Consider the following 24360-nt stretch of genomic DNA (forward strand, 5'->3'; position numbering starts at 1 on the left):
ATGAATCTAATCATATAATCTATTAGAACTTCATGAAAAGAAGAAATACATTTAATTTTTTGATATTTTATATCAGCAAATACCAATTCACAAACCTGAGGCTATTATATGTTTATTTCAGTATTTCTTCCTTTATTCATTAATCTTTAAAACAATGGTAAATGCTATCAATTATTGGGCTCTGGCTATGTGATAAAATAAAATCCTCTTAATCCTACTGGATTTTAAATATAATTTTTTATTTTACTTACAATTGATTTTAGTGAAACCAAGAAGTTGCTTATATCATAAGAAGCAATAACTAGATTTTATTTCCTATATGTTTCACAAAATACTTTTACTTTTTGATCTCTTGTTTCATTCTGTGCTCACAGTGAAAGAGCTACCATATGAAACAGCTGGATATTATAACATTTAAATAAAATCTCATAAAGTCAAAAGTATGATTATTTGTTTATAGTCATATTTGAAGAACATAGTCAGATTTAAAGAACATATTTGAAGAATATAGGTGACTTTATGGTAATTAGAAAATTATACAGATATTGTGAGTGCTTCCCTTGAATAAAAATTTAGAAAATACTTCATGTACCCAGTTATTTTCCTTAGAAATAGCATACAATCTAGAGTGTAGAATCTATATCACATAATATGTAATAACATAATTTTTTGCATGTAGGATCATGCAAGGAAGATTTATGTTGTTACTATTAGAGCCATGTATTAATGTTTCATGAACCTTTACTAAATGGAGTGATTTCAGAGGAATCAGAAAGGTTTAATAGAAAAGATAAAGGGTAAAATAGAATTTTAAAGCAGAGGTTTTGGCAACTGAGAAAAATGTATAGGAGTGGGATTTTTTAAAAATTACCAGTAAAAACATAATTCCAGAATATCGGAGATATTTCAGATAGGTTGGAAGATAATGTACATGTAGATAAAGTGTGATAGAAAAAGGAGTATTGATATTACAAAGAGTATGTAAAGATTCTAAAATATCATAGTGTTTCTATTCATGAACTTAACTACGCCTTCCTCCACCCCTACACTTATATTCAGAGGAAGGGAGATGGGGAGAAGGGGGCACCGAAAGCTTGTGCATGTATGCCATTCTCGACATGATTTACATTTTTATGTGAGACTATAATGCACCAAGAAAAGCACAACAAATGACATGATTATGCTAGCTGATTTAAAGTGATCTTTAGGATAAATTGAAGATAAACAAGAGATATGCTAGTGAAGGACCTTCATGAAAGAAAGAGAGCAGTACATTGTTCCATGTAACATCCTTTGCATAGCAGATGGAGATGGCATTTATTTCAGGAAAAATGAGAGAGCAATGTATTTTTCCTTCTTATTTTTGTCCCATTTTTTTCAACACAGCATTATAGTATATCTAATGACAAATATCTCAAAATTTCAAATATTACATAATACTAAATGTTCACAGAAAATATTATATTCATTTATGATTTCATCATTCATATCTGTATGCTGTATGCACAGCTTATTTAAAAATAGATAATTGTCTTTCCTATACATTTTATGATAAAAATATAGATGGTGTAAAGAAGGGTTAGGTTTTAGAGATGCTTTAATTCTAGTCGTAAATTGGTAGATGTCACACATATTTGGCCTACAGATTCATTTTCTTCATTGTTTCACCAACATTTAAATTTTCCCATTAAAATAACAGAATTTAGCTTTTCTAAAATATTAGGTTATCTGTGAATCCCAATACATAATCTCTCATGGGAGTAGTTATTGGATTTGTAGAGTGACTATTCTTTTCCATAATATTCTGCTGAGGTAAAACTCCATTCACTCTTCAGAGTCTATACTTTGGACACTAGAATCACTTATGTGCCCCACCTAGCACCTATTGGTCTTTGAATTTGAATCCGTGTCTTAGAGAAATAGTCAACAGAACATGATTGTTGACTAGATTAAGAGGGTGCAAAGAGAGATAAAGAAAATAAAAAATGATGGTATGGTTTTAATTTAGTTTGGCCCACCAAAAAAAATTTGGAGTTACTAAATGTAAGTCTTTGGAGTTGCTGGGTTCTCCCTTAATTCCTATGTAATGTGGACAGACTCTTAAAATGGTCCTCAGAATAACTGCTACCTGCTCTGCCCTTGTGTGAAGCCTTTATGTTAAGTAGTGTGGGAACTGTGATTTACTTCTAACATATAAGATAAGAGAAAAAAAATGAATGTATGCTGTTATGCACCCAAAATTATGGAATTAATTGTACTAGATCAAAATTCATTGGCATGACATCTCAGATGGTCACATTGTGGAACCCCATGTGGCTAGCAACCTCACAGGGTATCCAAACCAGAATAGTATCCAGCTGTCAGACAGCAAGAAACTGAAGCCCTCAATTCTACTACCACAAGAATTTAAATCCAGAAATGATAACGTAGCTCCTATCCCAGTGGAGCCTCCAGGTGACACCCTGGTTTGGGGTTATGTTTCTGTTTTGTGTGATATGAGATAATAAATATTAGTGTCACTCATTGTACTCTGCTATATTATAGTAATGTTGTTACACTGGAGTGAATAATGGACTACAAATGATTTTAAAATTTGTACCTTAAAGATTTCTTTTAATGTTTCTAAAATATTAGGGTCATTTTTTATGTTACTAAATTTATGTTACTTAAATATTATTGTATGTGTTTGTTAGTTAGGGCCCTAACTTCTAACATTTTTGGAATAGTAGAATAAAGATACAATAACTTTCTTGTCATTTTTGTCCCAGAAGATGCAAGGATATTTTTCTTTATTCCCCTAATGCACATCCTTGAACCTGGTGTGGATCTGTCCTTGCTCTAAATATTAGAATATGAGTGAAATTACACAGTGCCTCGGGGGACTTAGCTTTGAACATTATAATATCTTCCAAATTTTCCATTAAGCTACCTTTGACTCATGTTGTGAAAAAGCTCAGTCAGCTCTGCAGAGTATCCCACACAGACACAAACTGAGCTCTTCTATAAGAACTCCAGCTAAGATCCCAGGATCACATAAAAATATGCAAATTGACTAACAATTCCCTTTACTCTTACAGGTTAAACAAGTAGAGAAAACCAGGACGCTTGAAAAGCAAAAGCCATGTGAAGCGATGGTGGACAACTCAAGATGTTAAGATGCTGTTAGAATATGGTATCCAGGGACTTTAAAACATCATGGAAATGGATCCACTAATCCAGTTTTTATCCAATGCAGATGATAACACATAAATAAAGCAGAGATGATCCCTTCTCAAGAGGACTCTAAGTTGCAGGTTTATCTCTATTTTTAAATGATGTTATTATTGTACTTTCTTGTATGCATGTGTGGTATGTGTGATGCAAAGGATTTAACCCAGGGGCATTCTACTTCTGAGCAATACCTTAAGCCCTATTTTATATGTTATTTTGAAACAGAGTTTCACTAAGTTTCCGAGAGCCTTTGCCTAGCTAAATTGAACCTGTGGTACTCTTGTGTCAGCCTCCCAAGTACTGAGATTACAGGTTTGTGCCACCATGTCCATCTTTATTATTGCACCTTAAAATATCCAAATGAGGAATACACAAATTATTCTAAAATGATAATTCACCCAGTGTTTATCATTTGATTTAATTCTTTATTAAGGTATTTTGAGCATATCCATTTAAGTATTTTAAGCAAACCAACTAAATAATCTTAAATTATTCATCAAAACATTCTAAATCTCTTTTTAGATAATATTTAGCAATGAAAGAAACTTTGTTCCTAACAGTTGACAATTGTGAGCCTCATTATTTATTAAAACATTTTCATTTGCCAGAATGACAAGGCTTAAGGGCTTTCAATTCATCAAAAAGAAAATATTGAATAAAATAACATTACTTTAATAAGTAGAATTAGTTTGCAGTAAAATGGAATGGAGATTAAAGAAAGACAAAGGGTTTTTAAATTCTATGAAATTCCTTAGCGAAGGTGTTAACATGAAAATAATAAATATTTCCTAGAATAAAATAGAGTCTAAGGATCAAAATTTCAACACATACTAGTTTCTACATATGAGATGATTTTCTAATTTTGGTATATAAAATCTTGTATAAAACTATGTGATTATATTAAATTTATCTAGAGAAATTATGTTGTTAATTATGTGTATTACATGTTTTGAAAATTGCTATAGTAATAAAACCTAGCACAATATGACCAAAATATAGTTGTGCATAGTTGACTTTATTTTAATTGAAGGACATGTATTAACAACATAATAAAAGAATGGTTTGTAGCACATATTTTAGGAAATAAAATTAACTTACCCCAACTTTTCAAAAAATAATGAAAAGATTAGCAATGACCATTTGTATAGCCAAAAACATGAAATTTAAAGGCATAAAAAGTTGATCGCATACAGCCCCCCTTTTTTATCTATTTGGGATGTATATTTACAAAAATACTCTCTAACATCTTCTGTTCTTTTGTGGGTAAAATCAAATTATTTTGACAATTAAACATCATTTGTAAACTATAGTTAATATCAGAATGTGAATAATCATCCCAAGTATTACAATATTCTATCTCTATTGCAAATATTAGAATCTTATCTAGGAAAACCTCCACTTTCCAACTGTCAAGTGGCTCTTAAGTTGTTTTAAATATTCCCTTCACAGTGATTGAATAATCTGACTGCCATAATCTTCATCTGACTAATTTCAGCCTGTTTAAATGCTGTCTTCCTGAATGACAGGGTCACCAAAAGTCCTCGAGCAGAAAGCTTTGAAAGCACAACAACAGCAATTCTAAGCTAACTCATGAACGAAACGCGGTTCCAATAAAAATATCAGATTTTGTTTCCTGGAGCTATGCAAATTGACTAACAAGTTCATTTCCTCTGAAAGGTTAAACAAGCAGAAGGAGCCTGAAAACTTGAAAAGGAAAAGCATGTGTAGTGATGGTGAGCAGCTGAAGATGTTAAAAAAGGTGGCATGTTAGAATACATTACCCATTTGAAAATGAGGAAAGATCTAAAAACATACACAGGCACATATGGAAATTTAGTGCCTCGTTTAAATAAACTGACTTGTCAAATTAGTAGGAGCACAAGGATGCAAGGCTGATTCAATATATGAAAATTAATCCATGTATGAACAGAACCATATACAAAAGTCACATATTCATTTCAATAGATGCTAAAAAAGCTTTTGATAAAAATCCAACATCCATTTACAATAAAGGCATTGCAGATAATCAGAATAGAAGGAACATATCTCAACATGATAAAGGCAATCTACAACAAACTCACAGCCAATATCTTATTAAATGGAAAAAAAAAACTTTGTGAATTTTCCCTAAAAACATGACCCAAACAAGGATGTCTATCATCACCACTACTTTTAAACATACTTTAAAACTTGAGACTCTAGCCAGAGCTAGAAATGCAGTTTCTATAAGGCAAGAATAGAATAACAAAGGAGTACAAATAGGAAAAGAATAACTCAAACTTTCACTATTTGCAGAGAACATGATAATATCCTTAAAAGACCAAAAATTCAAGCAAAAGTCTTATAGAACTGATCAACATATTCAGCAAAGTGTCTGGATACAAAGTCAATCTTAAAAAATTAGAAGCTTTTATGTACACCAACCATCCACTGAAAAAGAAATCCAGAAAATACTTCCAGTCATTATTTACCACACATACCAGATTTACCACACACACAAAAATAAAATACTTAGGAATAAACTTAACCAAGGAAGACCTCTACAAAGAAAATTATGAGACATTGAAAATAGAAACTGAAGAAAACCTTAGAAGAAGGAAAGATCTTCTATGTTCATGGATAGGCAGAATAAATATCATCAAAATGGCCATACTTCCAAAAGTGATCGACAGATTTAATGCAATACCCATTAAATTATCAAGATCATTCATCACAGACATAGAAAAATCAGTCCTTAAATTCATTTGGAACAACAAAATACCCAAAATAGCCAAAAGTAGTTCTGAGCAACAAAAACCATGCAGGAGAAATTACAATGCCTGACTGTATACTATAAAGCCATTGTAATAAAAACAGCATGGTACTAGCACTAAAACAGATACATAGACCAATGGAGCTGAATAGAAATCTCAGAAACAAATCCACACACTTACAGTCAATTGATTTTTGACAAAGGGGCTAAAAAATGAAAAAAAAAATTGGAAAAAAGATAGTCTGTTCAACAAATAGTCTTGGCAAAACTGGTTAACCATATGCCAAAAAAGGAAATAGATTCCAGTCTCTCACACTGCACAAGAGTCAATTCAAGAAGGATCAATGACTTGAAAATTAGACCAGAGACCTTGAAGCTTCTTGAAGAAGACATAGGTAAAACACTGCAACTCACTGGCACAGATAAAACCTTTTCAATAAGACCCCAAAGGCACAAGAAACTAAAAGGCAAATTAATACGTGGGATTGTCTTACAATGAACAGCTTTTGTACAGCAAAGAAAACTATTAAAACCTCAACCAAGAATCAACAGAATGGGAAAAGATTTTGCAAAGAAAACTGTCAAGAACCTCAACCAAGAGCCAACAGAATGGGAGATTTTTGCAAACCACTCCTCCTATAGAGGACTAATATCCAGAATATAGAGAGAACTCAAGAAACTCAGCAATATGAAAACAAATGACCCAATCAAAAAATGGGCAAGTGAAAATAGACACTGCACAAAGGAAGAAATTTAAATGGCCAATAAATGCATGAAAAGATGCTTAACATCATTAGCAATGAGAAAGATGCAAATCAAAAGTACCCTGAGATTTTACCTAACTCCAACTAGAATGGTAATCATTTAAAATACAAACAACAAATGTTGGCGAGGATGTGAAAAGGAGGGCGTCTCTAAAACATTGTTGGTGAGATTGCAAATTAGTGCAACCACTTTGGAAAACAGTATGGAGAACCTCAGAAGAATGGGAACAAACCTACCATATGATCCAGCAGTACCACTACTGGGTATCTATCTACTCAAAAGAAAGGAAACCAAACTACCAAACTAATAATGCATATATATATATATATTCATAGCTTCACAATTCACCATTGCCAAACTATGGAACCAGCCAAGATGTCCATCAGTGGATGAACGGATCACAAAACTGTGTTATATGTACACAATGAAATTTTACTCAGCCATAAAGAAAAACACAATTACATAATTTACAGAGAAATGGTTGGAACTGAAGCACATTATGCTAAGTGAGATTAGTCAGACGCAAAAAATAAGAAATCAGATGATCTCCCTAATGTGCAAAAGCTTGGGAGAAAAATGGGTCATAGGAGGAACTCTAGAGAAAGAAGGAGATTCTATAGATGAGCAAATAAGGCGACCTGAGGGAATGGGAGGGAGAAAAAGGGAAATACTCTAATGCATATGATGTACTTTAACAAACATATCAAAGTTAATCAGTGAGCCAAGCATGAAAAGGAGGGAGGAGAAGGAAAGGGCAAGGGCTAATTGGGTGATGTGTGCATGTATCTACATTATCTTTTATCCCATTAAGATGCATGACTATAATGCACCAATAAAAATTAAAAAAAAACCTTAGTGTGACCCTGTTTGAAAATATAAAGAATAAAAATGGGCTGTATGTGTAGCTCAGAGATAGAATGCCCTTGGGTTAAATCTTCAGAACATCACAAACAAGCAAACAAATAAATAGAATGCTATTACATATGTATATTCCTTTCACTTTTTTTACTGAGGATGGAATCCAGGGGCATTCTTCCTCCAAGCTATACCCCCATCCTATTTTTTATTCTTTTTTTTTAATATTTTGAAACAAAGTCTCACTGAGTTGTGAAGGGCCTCATGAAGTATCTGAAGCTGTCTGCAACAAACTGCGATCCTTCCATTTCTGCCTCCTGAATGCTGGGATTACAAACTTGCGCCATCACACCCAGCAAAATTTGTTATTTTAAAATTTTTTGTTAGTTTTTTTCCTTTGGTAATTGAATACTGATCATTAATTAGATGGGTAGAAGTTCTCCTTTTGGAGCCGGGTTATAATTTTATATATTAAAAAATTTATTATTCTTTGTCTTTTTAAAATAATTTGGTGATGTGATTTATATTAGATTATTTATTGTACCAACAACATTCTTAGGTGTAGAATATGTTCAATTGCTGTTGCCTTATTCATTATTTGACCTGTGATTTTCTTGAGCATGTTAAAATATAAAATTTATATGAGCCTTGTATTAACATGACATGTGTCCTATAATTATGAAACTGAAAGTAAAACCTATGTTGCATTTTCAATCAACTTAGTATTTACTTCTCAACATTATGTAATATAAAGTGCATAAAAGGCTTAAAAGTTAACCCAGCACCCGGTGCTGTGGAACATACCTATAGTCTTAATACTTGGGAGGCTGAGATAGTAGAATCTTAGGTTTCAGGCCAGCCTCAGAAACTTAGCAAGACCCTATTTACAAATAAAAAACAATGCAAAAGGGATGGGTATAGCTCAGAGATAGAATAGTCCTTAGTTCAATCCCCAGTACCAAAAATTAAATTAAATTAAATTAAATTTAACAAAGATTTTTCTCTAAGGAACCTTAGCTTGTTTTCATGTTGACCTGCCAGTCATAAATAAACTGCCCTTCAAATAGTTTTGAAGCCAGGTGTCATGGCACATGTTTGTAATCTCAGTACTTAGGAGGCTGAGATAGGAGGATCATAGGTTTGCTGCCAACCTTAGCAACTTGTGAGGCCCTCTGCAACTTAGTGAGAACCTTTTCCAAAATAAAGAATTAAAATATAAAGCCGGGCGTGGTGGCGCACACTTGTAATCCCCGCGCTTGGGAGGCAGAGACAGGAGGATCGCGCAGGTTCGAAGCCAGCCGCGTGCGCTGGCTTAGGAGACCCTGTTTCCAAATAAAAATGTAAAAATAGGTCTGGGAGTGTAGCCTGGAGGTAGAAGGGCTTCCAGGAACCCCAGTACCACCAAAAAAAATAAATAAAATAAAAAAATAAGGCTGGGACTTTATGTAAGAAGTAGAATGCCTCACAGTTTAGTCCACAGTACAGAAAAAAAAAATGAGTTTTGAAGCTTTTCATCAGTTTCTTTGAACCTCCCTCCCAAATTGGACTTTACACATGTGCATGTATATTTTTTAAAATAGTTTATAGTTAATAAAAAATGATAAATATATATAAAAATATTTCATGATGCTTTGCAAAAGCTGCAAAACAATCCTTTAATGCTTATAAAATGGAGAAGGGTCAAAGATTTCATAGTGATTTATAAATATGAAGAGTCTAAGGGATGTAAAGACCCTCATTTCTATTTCTTGTGTGGCCCTAAGTAATTAAGTAATGTGAAAAGCTTAAATTGCAACAAAGAACCTAAAAAATTTTATAACTATATATATAAATATATATTATATTATAAATATATATATACACATATATATTTATATATACATATATATGTGTGTGTATATATATAAATAAACATATATATATATATATATATATATATATTTTTTTTTTTTTTTTTTTGCGGGTCTGGGGATGGAACCCAGGGGCATTTGACCTCCGAGCTATAGCCCCTGCCCTAATTTTTATTCTTTATTTTGAAACCGGGTCTCACTGAGTTGCAGAGGGCCTCACTAAGTAGCTGAGACTGTCCATGAACTGCGATCCTCCAGGTCTCAGCCTCCCGAATGCAGGGATTACAAGCATAAGCCACCATGCCCGGCTATAACTATATATTTTTAAAGGGCCAATATTTTCTCAATCATGATTATAATGAAATCCAATTTTCTTTGGAAATGCTATTCAAGAAATGACGTGTAATCCAAGTACTTGGGAGTCTGAGACATGAGAATCACTGGTTCTCTGAAAGCCTCAGCTAGTCAGTGAGGCCCTCTGGAACTTAATTAGACCTTGTTTCAAAATAAAAAATAAAAAAATAGGGCTGGAGTGTAGCTCAGAAATAGAATGTCTCTGGGTTCTATCCCTAGTACTGAAAAGAAAATGATTTTGACAAATTTTTGTGTTTCAGGGGGCAATTATAGACTGAAGTTTTGAAGACTTGCATGCCACAGGGAACAAATGTTTCCTTAGCCACCAGTATTGGGCTAAGCAAGCACATTCAACACTTATTTCGGCCATCTGCCCATTAAGTGGTTTGTGTCCCCATATTCAGTTTCCATTTTATTTCATTATATGTAAACTATCTAAAGTAGGTACCCATGTTTGCTCCTGATACGTTCAATTCTGCTTAAAAGGACCCAACAAGTAAAATGTAGCAGGTTTTTATTCTTCTTTTGGGGGAGAGGGTAATGGAGCTTGAACCCAGGGGCATTTTACCTCCAAATGAACCTCTTAACCCTTTTTATTTTGAAATAAGTGCTCACAAATTACTAAAGCTGGCCTCAAACCTGTGATATTTCTCCTGTCAGCTTCTCAAGTACTGGGATTATAGGTAATAGGCCTGTGTTACCATGCTTGGCATGACAGCTCTTTGTTCTAAACAAGTCTAATCTATTACACTCAAGTTATCAAAGCCAATGCATCTAAGTATATGTTGGCCAACTGTGCATTATTAAAGCTCGGCCTTTGAACCATTATTTTTATCTCTTTTAGTGAAAGACTCCTCGCAGTCAGACATCTTGACCTTCAATCTTAGACATTTCTCAAAAAACATGAAAATCCTGTCTTAGAAAACAAAATTAACTTTATGTTGTTTTATTTCAATGTGTATTGGTAGACTTTTTACATCCTCATCTATAAACAATTACTATTCTATCATCAGCAGAGCCAGAAAGAATGGAGCTAAGCTGCTTGACTAATTGACTGGCATTAACTTAATTAAACATATTAAGATCTGAATTGATAGTCACTGAGTGACTTTAAAGACGAGTATGTGCATTTCTGTTAATTTGTTATTAGGCCTTTAACATAATGGGCTCAACAGAATCCAAAGTTATTATTTTCAAACTTTTGACATATGGGATATCATTATTAATATCTCTATAATATTACATATTTAACAAGGTTGGACTACTTGTAATGGTAACTCTACTGTAATTTGGATTTTTTCATTTTGTAGAACATTAATGGAAAGTGGGATTAGCTGTGAAGAAATCCACTGTTGGCAACTTTTCATTAACACATGAATTCATTTCTTTTATGACCTTCTATAAGCACAGGAGTACAGCAGGCTTGGAGAAACCCTGGAGTATTGAAAATGTAGTTTGGAAAGGATTTTAAAATCTCATAAAGAAAAAAGTAAAATGTAGCTATGAATCAAATAGAAAATAAAGTGACCTAATTCACTGAAAAATAATGTACAAGGCTCTGAATGAATGTAAGCAAAATTAAAAACTGGGCATAACAAAGATGCTAAAGACATTTCAGTTTGAAGGTAACCATGGGCTCAGTTCTCAAATGAGGTAGTTATTATCAGAAACAATGATGGCAGATTACATTTTTGATTGATTTGGGCTAATAAGGCAGTATGAAGAGATTATACTAAACACAGCAACTTCCAACAAAATACAATTTATTTTTTCTACTTGTTTATTTTTTAAATTTTCCTATTAGATTACTATAAAATCTGCGAGTTACATAATTTGATTTTCAGCTAAGATTTTACACAATTCAACATGGCCAATGATTATTATTAATGAGTAATTTCAAATGCAAAGAAACCTACTAATTTAAATCTGAAGATCTGGATATTGTTAAACTTTCAACAAATAATGATCCTCTTTATATACTATGTATATATGCTGAGAATTTATTACGATCCATCTTTATAAAGTTCTTAAGTATTTATTAAGAGTTTTTAAGAAGATATTAAATAAAAATATGCAAATATTCTGATTTTCTAAAAGTAGGATCCAGTGGTTGCAATCTAATTGCCCAAAAGGGGGGAGCTTGAATTTGCTTATTATAGTAAACACATTATTTAGAACTTCAAATACAGGGATATTTGAGGTTATTGGAATTGTTCAGCTTAGGAAAACTAATGGAGAATACTTTTTTAGTGAGGGCAAGGTTGAGTGAGAAAGAATTGAAGTTAAAGTTATAGTTTTTGGTAAAATCAGATAATAGAGAGTTAGATTATAGGTTGATCTATATCCTGAGATATTCATGTTTCTTTTTAAACTTCAAGATTCTTTTTTTTTATCCTTTTTCCAATAAATAACCAGGGTGGCGATTCTGATTTTAAATTTATATTTATATTTTCAAAAAATTATCAGTTCATTATAATTAGACACCATAGTGAGATCCACATGCAGAGAACATTATTTAGAAATTTAAATGAAGAGTAAAGAAATGTTTAGGTTGAAGACAACAGAATTAATTTATATGTCAATAAGCCTTGTCTCTTGCTGCACTACCTACTCAGTCCACCTGGGATAATCAATGCAAGTTTCTGTGACAAAGCCAGAATTACTTTGTTGTCTGAAATTCAATAGAATTAATTTACATCACTTTCCTTTTTGCAGAGCAACTGAAAAATATTTTATAATATGCTGATAATGATTATTAGTAGAGACATTGTTTAACAATCTCTCAACTAACCAGCACTATATTTATAACCTAAGCACAGTGTTGCATGCCTATAATCCTAATACTTGAGAGAGGGAGGCAGGAGGATGACAGGTTTCACGACAGTGTACAGTAACTTAGCAAGACTGGTTCAAAATAAAAAGTTTTGAGGATGAGAATATAGCTTATGGGTACAACCACTACGTGTTTAAACTCCAGTACTCCATTCACACACACACACACACACACACACACACACACACACACACACTATTTTAATACTGGTAGTTGAAATTTAGGAAGAAAAAATTCAAAAAGATAATAAATACTCAAAGCATGAACATCTGAGTTTCTGTGTTTGCTTCCCGATAAAATTTGGCTTCTAGTTCCTTATTTACTACACAATAAAGGAATGTTTAAAGGTCTACTGGAGGCAGCCACAAACTGGGGAAGATGTCTGTTGAGGTGGTGGCCCATACTTGTATGTGGGAGGCTGAAACAGATGGATTATAGGTTTGAAGACAGACTCAGCAAGTAGACTCTCATCAACCTAGTGAGAACCTGTTTAGAAAGGAAAATAAAACAGGGATGGAAGTGGAGTTTGGAGGTAGGACACCATTGGGTTCAATCCCCATAAAAACAACACGACAAAATAAACAAATAAAAGTTGTTTAAGCATCCTTTAGTTGACAAATAGTAATCTTTCACATTTTTTTCAATTACAAATCTTTATGACTTAATATAAGCAAACCACAAAAGAGTCATACGGTCCAAAGGGTTAAGCACACCACAAATGCTGTTAAGGGAGAAGAATCTCTTACTATGAAAGTTTTTTTATGCTGTTAAGAAACCATTTTTGTACCATAAAGCGGTATGCAACATGAGGACAGAAATATATTTGCTTTTTAATATCAATGCATTTATAAAAATTTTCCAAGGAAAGAACTGAATGGAGAATGAGGAGATAGTTAGGGATTACCCATAAACCCTACTCAGGACAACCCTGTATTATAGCAGCAAGGTAGAAGAAAATATAACAGCTGAAAAGTGCATGGGTATAAGGCACAAAATTTGATTACTGACTAGGCATTAGCATTAGAAAACAGTAAAAGTCAAAAGGGTGTGATTCCTTTACACGGAATAATTGAGCACATAGAGTCAAAGTAGAAAAAATAAAAAATTATCCAAGAAGTATTGAGAGAAATGCATTCCCTTGCTTGTGAGATTGCTGATAATTGAAATCATATTCGGCAATATAAATTTTAACAAAATATGTGATCAGCAATATTATCACCCTGTTGGGTGAGGCCTTTACCCTTTGTGGCAGTCTGACCAAGATGAATCAGGTTGGATTATTTTTGTTGCTACAAAATTATAATGATAGCCGGCAAGAGTCCTTTCAAAGATAAGGTAAAAGTGTATCAAAGAGGTCACATACAGGGTTATCTGCAAGGTAAAATTAAAGTTGATAACTAGTGGTTCTGGAAAGAGAAGTAGTCCTTCTGTATTGAACAAAGAGTGGCAGAAGTGACTCTGGGACTTTCAAACAGCAAAATAGTCATGTATACAAAAGAAAATAGGGAAACTACGTGGTTGAGTCTAAGGTACAGAAGAACCTTGTGTGATTGATCACCTTGCCCAGATGTTAACTTCACCGGAAAGACCTGGACCGACCACTCTGGAGAGTTGTGTTGAGAATGGCCTGGTTTTAAGATGCCAATGTTTGTTTGTTTTTATTCAATTCATGTATTTATTCCGTGAACCCCCTGGCCCAACAACTGCCCAACCAGCACTAAGCAACTGTTAGAGATCAGAAATATTGCTGACTACTAGGGATAAAGTGATAAGTCGGTCTTTTAGTGGAACAGAAGAGAAAAGTGGGAAGATACCATGCCATCACAATAATGAACAGCTATTATTTTCCAGATACTGTGTAGGTGATTTATGTTACATCTTGTATTTGTGTGTGCGTTTGCTTCATTTTCCTCTTAATCATTTTTTTGTGCTTTTATTGGCACATTGTATTCTCACATCATGTTGTAAATCATGTTGACAATGACATAGATGTACGCGGATCTTGGTACCCCTTTCCTCACCTCCCCGTTTCCCTCCCTCCCAATACAGAGTACCCAGACTGATGTTGTTATATATTTACCTGAGCCAAAGTGAATATATAAGGGTAGGGGAGGAGGAAGCCAGACATCCCTTAATGGAAATACTGCTGATGATTTTTTGTAAATCAATAGTACTAAGATAATTTGCGTCTCAATCCCAATGTAGCCAAATGATCAAAAATTTAAGACTTACAGGAGATAATACACTTAAAATGAACTATAAATTAAAGCATAACAATCCAAGGGACAAGTTTAGAAGTGAAAAATGAAGGCTGGCTGTCTTGCACAAAGAACATGTGAAGTTTCTGGATGCTGTATCTATTTTGAAAGTAAAGTTAGCAAGATACTCTGATTACAAGAGCAGAGAAACAAAAATAAGTAAAAGCGAGAGGAGTTAAGTGGACCCCACAGTAAGCAAATAGTTGATTTTAAAGCATCAGTTTTGGGAGAGAATTCAGTTTTTAATATGTTAAATTTGCCATATATTTTAATATCTGAATACTAATGTGAAGATAAAAGTTTGAGTCACTGAAAACGTGAAGATAGATGTGAGAGGCTATAAATATGGAGTTCTTGGAGACAATCTAAACTAGGTATTCAAACATAAAGCTCATCGACATGTAGTTAACACCATATCAACGGGCAGAGTCATGATTGGTTGTGCTGGTTTTGCACTGCACAAGAGAAGTCAGCTAAAACAGTGAATAGTAGCTGACATCAGGACTTAAGTCTCCCCAAGCAGTGTTTGCTCAAGTGGGACTTCATCCTTTTGGAGAGCAAACTGCTAATTAGTAAGAACAGTGCCTGAAGCGAAGCAGAGCCAGTAAAAAAAAGATTAAAAATTCAAGAGCTGACTGATAGGACACCCAATACTAAAAGTTGAGAAAGGTCAGCCTGAAGCTTGCTCGGGAGGTATTATGTGGTGTTTGACTGAAAAGAAGTATGGAATAAAGTCTGGACGTGTGACTTGTTTTATATCTGAATAGAAAATGTTACACTTTAGAGAGATAAGGCAAAGCCAGAAAAATGTTCTGGAAAGGAGTGGCTGGTGATACATAGGAAAAGAAAGAAAAGAAGAAGGAAGGAAATAACGCCAGCCAATAATCAAATATTCTCTCCTAAAATCTACGATGATGCACTGCTTGTTGATAATATATATAAAATTTATGACTTGGAATTTGCTATTGGATATATATTCAAGTGTTACTATTTATTGTTTTACTTGGCTGGCTTTTAATGAAACAGTACCTTTATTACTGTGAGTGTAATGAGGAATAATGAGAAAAAATGATAGTGCAATATATACCCCAAATTTGAAGTAATTTTGGTAATTTCGCTTTAAAAAGTAAACAAAGCAGTTTGCACTTGAAAAAAGAAATACATTCAAGAGATCAATATCTTGAGGTGTAGAAATAAATTATTTGTTAGGTGACAAGAGTTATTCAAGAAGGAAAAAAAAAACTAATGCAAGAAAGAAAGATGACTTCTGAAACAAGGGCCTTGGATTGTGTCTGGTTAAGACCTCCTATAAGGTGCAGGTGTGCATAGACACACAAACATACACACAATCTTTGTATATTTTCAACATCACTGAATTTTTATAGTATAAAACTAATGAGTTAAAACCTGAAAAGGCGCCTGTTTAAGTAAGCAGCTCTTCCTATGAACAGTTATGTTGTGTTCTATGGTGAGCCTTTTCCCCCAAATCTCTATGTTAATGGCTCTCAGTGTGTAACAACATCTGGAGGAGTGACTAAGTTTAAATGAGCTTTTTTTTTTTTTTCAGAGTGAGCCCCGTGTTTAACAACACTGGTATTTATATCAGGGGAAATCTAGATATATAGGATAAAGATGCCAAATAGATGTATAAGAGAGAGATAGGTCTATGAGGACACAGGGAAAACACAGGCCAAAAACAGAGGCCTTAGGAAACCAAACCAGCCAACATGCATCTTGATCGCCTATCCCCCAGAACTGTGAGAAGATAAATTTCTGTGATGTAAGCCATCCAGCCTGTAGTATTTTGTTATGGCAGAACTAGCAAATTAAAACAGGATGGAAGTTATTTGACATTAATAACCAAGCCTTACACTCCCTTTTTATTCTATCCAGCAATTAATTACTATTGAGGGTGCTAATAAATACGTTGATATTTATGATGTGCACAAGAATGAGTGCAAATAACTACTTACCTATGGTTTGTGTGTATTATCTTTAATTACAGTTCACAACTGCTCGATATATTCCTTAAGCAATAACACATATTTATGGTAGGGAGGGTAATGTATGTATTACACAAAAGGAACCAGATGGAATTTCTTTTCAGTTGACTATTGAATAATATTCATGTGAAGCAGCATAAGATGAATCTGAAATGCTATATATTTCCCTGAAGGCAAGAAAGTACCTTATTCTCCATTTCCAGAACCTTTCAGGACCAATAAATTAATGTTTAAAAAAAATTCCTCTCTTGGGATATTATAAAACCTTTCATGAAGTGTTTCTCATTACAGACATGATTCAGGATTTAAAAGAATCTTATCTCTAATTTATGTGCACACACTGGTTACTCTTCTATAAAGCATGTTGAGGAATAAAAATCAAATCACTTACAGCTATATCAATAATTCTATTGAGTATGACTTCCAACTCAGCAGTGATTAACATGCAACCAGTGAATCAAAATTCTTGCATTTCACCTCCTTTGAAGTAGTAATTTGTCTTGTTTTCATGCTAGATATGAAACCAAAAGATGTAAGAATTTAACAGAACAAATTTTACAAGTTTCTCATTTTCATACGTTTAGTTCATTTTCCTGCAGTTATTTAATGCAGTATACTACATCTTTGCACATAATAGGATTCCCTGTCCATAATCTCATTTCAATCACTTTCCAAGCAGTATGTTGCTGTAAACTTTAATTTTTACTAATGCTAAGAAAATGTTTACTAAAAGCAGATTTGCTCATGCATTCCTTTTGCAAATGTCTTCTTTTTCGTTGCCATCAGCTGAGTTGACATTTTAATCGGTCTGTGAGTCTGTGAAGAATGCTGGCTGGGAAATATGCATGTTCTAAGGGGTTTCCTTCTTTTTTTTCCTAGTAGTAGGCTGTTTGCTGACCCTCTGAAAATCTGAGTTTAGCTGAATCAATGTTTAAATCCTTTATATCATAATTATGACAGTAGTACATTGAGCCACAAATTACTATTCAATGTAATCTAAACAGTGAAACTAATTTACATAATGTCTCATATTATGGAATACTATAGTAGAAAGCCAAGCAGATATTATAAATCTTAAGTACTAAATATTTTTTCAGTACATTATCATTTAGCTAAAGTGTGTTTCTGTATGCATGAGGGAGAAAGAGATGACCGAAAGAAAATGAAAGAAAGAGAAAGAAAGGGAGAGGGAAGTTACCTGTACACGCTTAATTGAAGTACATTTACATAGGTTCAGTGACAAATACACTGATATTTAGGTTTTATACACAGTTATTATATCGCACCTATATAGGATGAGCTCTTCTTATTTGATGAATTTTGAAATTTGATTATAAACAATGCTACTCAGATTTATAGAGAACTTGTGTTTATCTAAATAAAGCATTCCCCACTATAGAACTTGATGGTTTGCAAATATGGCTCTTTAGTATTTATTTTTTTTAAATCTTAAATTTAAGGTTAAATCTTAAGTTTAAGTTTATGCTTCATTCCAAATTTATTTAGAAAATAGATTATGACTCTCCAGATTGATAGGCTATTTTTACTGTATACTAATAAATAAATATACATTTTAGCTTATGGTTTTCTATTTAAATCAAAATTTTTGCAGTATTGGGGATGGAATCCAAGGGCATCCTACCTCTGAACTACACCCCCAGCCCTACTCTTTATTCTTCATTTTGTAACAGGGTCTCACTAAGTAGCTGAGGCTGGCAGGAAACCTGTGATCCTCCTGTTTCAGCCTCCCAAATGCTGAGATTACTAGTGTGCACCACCATGCCCAGCTATTTTTTTTTTTTACTCAATTGATTTGAAAATTATTAGGACCAATATTCTCTAAACCAGAAGAAAACATTTCCTTCTATGATTATCTCCAATGTGCTTATATTTACTTATCAACAGTACATATTTACTTATCATTACCTTATATCTCAAGACAATAACTATATGGTTGAAGTTAATTGTTAATAAAATTGATATAAACTTCCTTTTTAAATGTTGAATGTGTATACATATAATATGTGTACATTTGATATATAGTATATATACATATTCATGTAACATGTATAATATATACAAACATATAATACATAGCTACCTATATTATGTGTGTGCCTGACTCACTTCCTTTTTTGTTTTGTTTTGTTGTGGGGATAAAACCCAGGGGCATTCTACCTCCGAGCTACACCTCCTGCCCTATTTTTTATTCTTTATTTTGAAACCGGTTCTCACTGAGTTGCAGAAGGCCTCACTAAGTAGCTGAGGCTGTCCGCGAACTGCAATCCTCCAGTCTCAGCCTCCCGAATGCTGGGATTACAAGCGTGTGCCACCACGCCCGGCTCAGTTCTTGACGTATTTTTTAAAACATTATATGTATGTGATAAAATGCTAGTTTTTAAGAGAGTGGTCTTTTCTATGATTTTTGTTTTACTTACCTGATTTTATCTTTTTTCTAAATTATCTTTGGAATAATTATTTTTAGCTGCTATCAATGATGTAATGTTCAGTACCACTAAATCAATCTAATGAAAATAATCATAAGTTCACATACACACCTTAGAATATGTTGTACCCATGATGCTTCAATTGCTTGAGAGGAATAAACGGGAGAGTCAACAAACCTTTAGAGTCTCTTCATTTTTCATAGAGCACCATTTAGAAAAGGTGACCTCAGAAAATAAAGATGAAGAAAGGGTCCAGACAAATACTAAAATTTTGAAGTTTTAATACAAAGGAAAGGATCAAAAGAAGCTTTATCAACTTTATTTACTGGAATGTATTCAAGTCATGCAAATGATGTTGATAATATCAAAGATGATCTTTTATTCCTTTTCTGTCTTTTATCTCTCTAGGGTAAATGGCAAAAGAAAAATACTTTTTATTTAAAAATAGATCAAAATAAGATATTCACTGACCTGGATTTTTAAATTCAAAGTAAAACAAAATTGACATAAGAAAAATAAACAGCATTTTGAAGAGTGCTTTCTTCATGAAGTGGCTAATAAGTTGGTTAGAAAAACTAAGAGTTGATTAACACAGAAAAATAGAGAATGGCTGACTGGGGAAATTCACTCAGGGCCATTAATATCTCTTATGATGTATTTGAAATATAGATTAACTGTTCATCTTTACTGTAAAGAAGCTGGTGAAGGGAAATACACCAAGTGATTTACACACTTACAAATGAATTTCATTGTGACATATAATTACAATGTATCAATAAAAGTATAAAAACTATATATTAAATTTTTAAATAAAGACTATTTTTTATTTACTAATAACATGGCATTCGAAATTATAATATCAAATCACATAAGAGAAACTGGCAGTTTCCAAAGATAATTTAGAATAAAGATAAAATCATGTAAGTAAAACAAAAATCATATGCTTTTAGAACAGGCTAGGTGATGTAATTTGATGTATGTGGGAGGGTCACCTACTCTATATTTATGATTTACCCTTTTTTTTTTTTGGTGGTACTGGGGTTCCTGGAAGCCCTTCTACCTCCGGGCTACACTCCCAGACCTATTTTTACATTTTATATTTGGAAACAGGGTCTCCTAAGCCAGCGCACGCGGCTGGCTTCGAACCTGCGTGATCCTCCTGTCTCTGCCTCCCAAGCAAGGGGATTACAAGCGTGTGCCACCACGCCCGGCCTTGATTTACTCTTTTACTCTATATAGGTACTCTCCCAAAACACATTACCTAAAGTTTTCATCCTCTTGGGGTAGAGGAAGGGCAAAGAGACTTCCTTGTGCTTAATTTTTTTTTAGTTTAGCATTGAGTTAATTAAATATAATATGAAGTTTCTACTTTGACATTTTTTGTGTTGTGATTGGTCTACTTTGAAAAACAGTTTCCACTAATCCATGACCCACCATTATACACAACATATTTTTGGATTATATACAGATAATCCAAATATACATATATATGTATGTGTGTGTGTGTGTGTGTGTGTGTATATATATATATATATATATATATTTTTTTTTTTTTTTTACTCTATAAAAATTTTCAGTTATTAAATAATTGTAAGCTTTGACCCTAATGAAGCACATTTCAGATGGGAGCAAGGCTAGAGGAAGTGGGCCAATTGGGGCCAAATCTTGAGGAGTATAATTGAAGGAGGGATTCCCTGGACTCTTATCTTTGATTCTAGGCTTACCTGAGTTGAGCAACTTTCTTCTATCAAGCACTGCAACCATGATTTCTGTCTTGGAGCATTACAATCATGAACTAAAGCTATAAAACCATGATCCAAATAAAACTTTTTTTTTCTAAGTTGTTTTTCTTTTTCAGGTATTTTGATAACAGTGTAAGAAATCTATCACCAAAATTAATAATCAAATCAGGAAATTCTCTCTATAATCACCAATGAAATAAGTTCTCGTGCTCTACCTCATAGCAAGGTGACTACAGTTTGCAAAATCTTGTTTTATCTTTCATAAACACAAAAAAGAGAGGAGTCTGAAAGCTTTTGACACAACATAGTTTGATATGGGAATGTAATAAATTTTGAAATAATATATATATTTTATTCTTACATAGCATAGAACTATTTCCCTTGTTTGCTTTTGAGATCCAGAAATTGCAATGAGTTTGGAATTCTGGAAAACACTATGAAGAGAAAAATCTGGTTGAATATAGCTTTAATACGAAAGGTAGTATTTGACAGTAAGATATTAGGTGTGAGGAACAGGTATTATTGAAAGAAGAAGGATCTTTCAGGTTCTTTTAACATTCAAGAGAACAAGCAAACCTGGAGATATCAAGTCTATATTTATATGAAAAGTGAAACACAATACTCTCTTTTAAGTCAGCACAGATGTAAGGTGTTTAAAGTCCTGTTTCAAGGAGAGATATGTAAGGTGGACTCCAGGAATGATTTAAAAAAAAAAAAGAGTAAAGAGAGGAAGAAAAGACAGTGAAGTGGCTCTAACTGATAATAATTTCCATTTCTAGGCCCTTCCCTGGAGAAAAAAATGAGCCACATTTATTCGATAATTGACTATTTCTTCAAGGTTGAGGTGGTCTCATAAGAATTTGAAGGTAAATACATGAGGAACAATAATACCAGTGAGGAACTGTGGTCATAGGTAGACAGACATGGGTTTTAGCCCTGAATTTCACCCCATGAGACCTCCCGTATTCTGGGAAGAAGCCCAGAAGATTTGAGAGTTTGGCTAGAATATTCTTGATAGAATAATCATAAAAGGAATGAGTTGCTTTTTGGGAATTCTGCTAGGTGAACCACAATGTAGGAACCTAGGAATCACCTGAGCCAACAGGTAAAGATCTCTCTAGAGAAATATTCTGAAGGAATTTATTCAGCTTAGAGTCACCACATATTTGTGGACATGGAACTTAAATTAACCACAGAATTTAGTCTCAACTTTATCATGCTGGCCTTGAACTTATTTTTCTCCTACCTAAAGTTTTGCGTGCTTTATAGGCACGCATCACTGCAGCTGAATATATCCTATTTAAATTGGTTGATCTTACTACACAAAAATTGAATTTGTCTTTGAAGAAATTATTTCTCCAACTTATAATTGGTTTGATGAAAAAAAAACAAGTTCAGGAAAAGGAAAAATATTTATGATTCATCTAATGTAAGTGTATGTGGTAAATATATACCTTAACTCTTATACATACCTCATTACACAAATACGTGCACCTGCACATGTGAGTGCGTGCACACACACACGTGTGCGCACACACACAGAGCTAAGACTTTAAGTGATTCCTTATTTCACTCAAATTTAGTCAACATTTTATAACTTTAGAAGTTTACAAACTCAGAGTTTATTTTTCTCTTGAAGAAAAGGCATGGACGTCTTGTTTGACAGTGAACATAGAAAATGGCAATAATATTTGTCAGTTGTAAATGTTATGAATTTGAGCACTTTACTCTGGGTCTAATTAATAAAAAATTTCCTGCTCAAATGCATGTGTGAACATGCACTTACAGATATATTAAAGTACATTTTAAAATATTTTAATAATTCATGTAGTAAACTTTAAAATTCTCCATTAGACATTTAGTAGAAAGAGAAGGACACAAGATCTAGATAATGCCTATCATTATATTCCCAATAAGGAACCTAGAGAAAGCAAATAGAATGTGTGAGAATAAATGATTTTTATAAAATTGTGTGAGATCTGTATAATATCCAATATGTGTGTATTTGTGTAAAGCCAAGTAAACATAAATATCCCACACTGCCCTGCTCAGCTTTCAGATTTTAGGTCTTGCTGATTTCCAGTTAGTGTCATTATATCTATGTTGCCCTTTCACTCTTATTTACAAGAAAACAGCTGCCAAGCATTCACACTGCTATAATTAACTTTCCACATATATATCTTTTATTACATTGTCAGCGGTAGTGTTTTTCTACATTACAGTATTCAAACTAAAAACAAAATCGAACTCAAATGACCTTCTTACCTAACCCAGTGATTTTCCTTTACCTGGAATACTTTAAGCAAATAAACATAAAGATATAATGACAAAACTGCATTATTCTAAGTACCGACATTTCATATCTTCCTCCACTTGGGGTGCGTAACTCCCACTCAGGAAACCTATTCATGTTTTAAACTCTATTTTTTAAGACAGGTGCCATCAGAAGTCCAAAGTGATTTGCATGTCTTACCATACTTATGTCTGTCCTTATCCAACAGTGTTCACTATGCTCAAAAATACTTCTTTCTTTTTTACTGCCATTACATTTTTTGAAAATTCATTTCTTTTAAAAACATCAGCACCCCTCTAAATGTTTTAAGCCTTTTAGAAGGTCATCTAATGGCACAAAAGTTTTTAATAATTCTTTGTTAATAATAAATTGTCTCACTCAGAATTTTCAATTTACCTTATATTATTGTGTAGTCTTACAAACTTTCTAATAAATCATTGTTATTTATTTTATTTTTCTAGACAGATAATTGAATCACAGTGACAGAGTTGACTAACACACAATCTTCAATAATAACTACATATATATATATATATATATATATATATATGTATATATGCATTTCTACTGAGATTATACCCGAGGATAATCTCTCTGTTTTGAAAGTGGTTAACTTGAATTACACATGTAAACTCCCTTTGCTAAGGAATAACCAATATCAGGCATTAGAATGTGGGAATTTGTTCAACGTCGTATTAGTAGGTTTGGTGTCACCATAATAAATCACCTGACACAAGATACTTAAGAAATAAAGAGAGGTTGATTTTGTCTCATGAATTTTGTGGTTTAAGTCCATAATCATATGGCCCATTGGTTTGGGCTGTGGTACATCATACTGGAACATGTGAGAATAAACAAGTGCTAATATTTCTGACCAAGAAAAAGAAACAGAAGACAGGACAGGGTTCACACAATCCTCTTCAAATGAATGAAGACAGTGTCTTGAGGACATGTCAGCAGGGTTTAACCCTTAAAGGTACACAGCACTTCCCAGTACT

The sequence above is a fragment of the Muscardinus avellanarius genome, assembly GCF_963383645.1.
Source record: "Muscardinus avellanarius genome assembly, chromosome: 1".
Taxonomy (NCBI): domain Eukaryota; kingdom Metazoa; phylum Chordata; class Mammalia; order Rodentia; family Gliridae; genus Muscardinus; species Muscardinus avellanarius.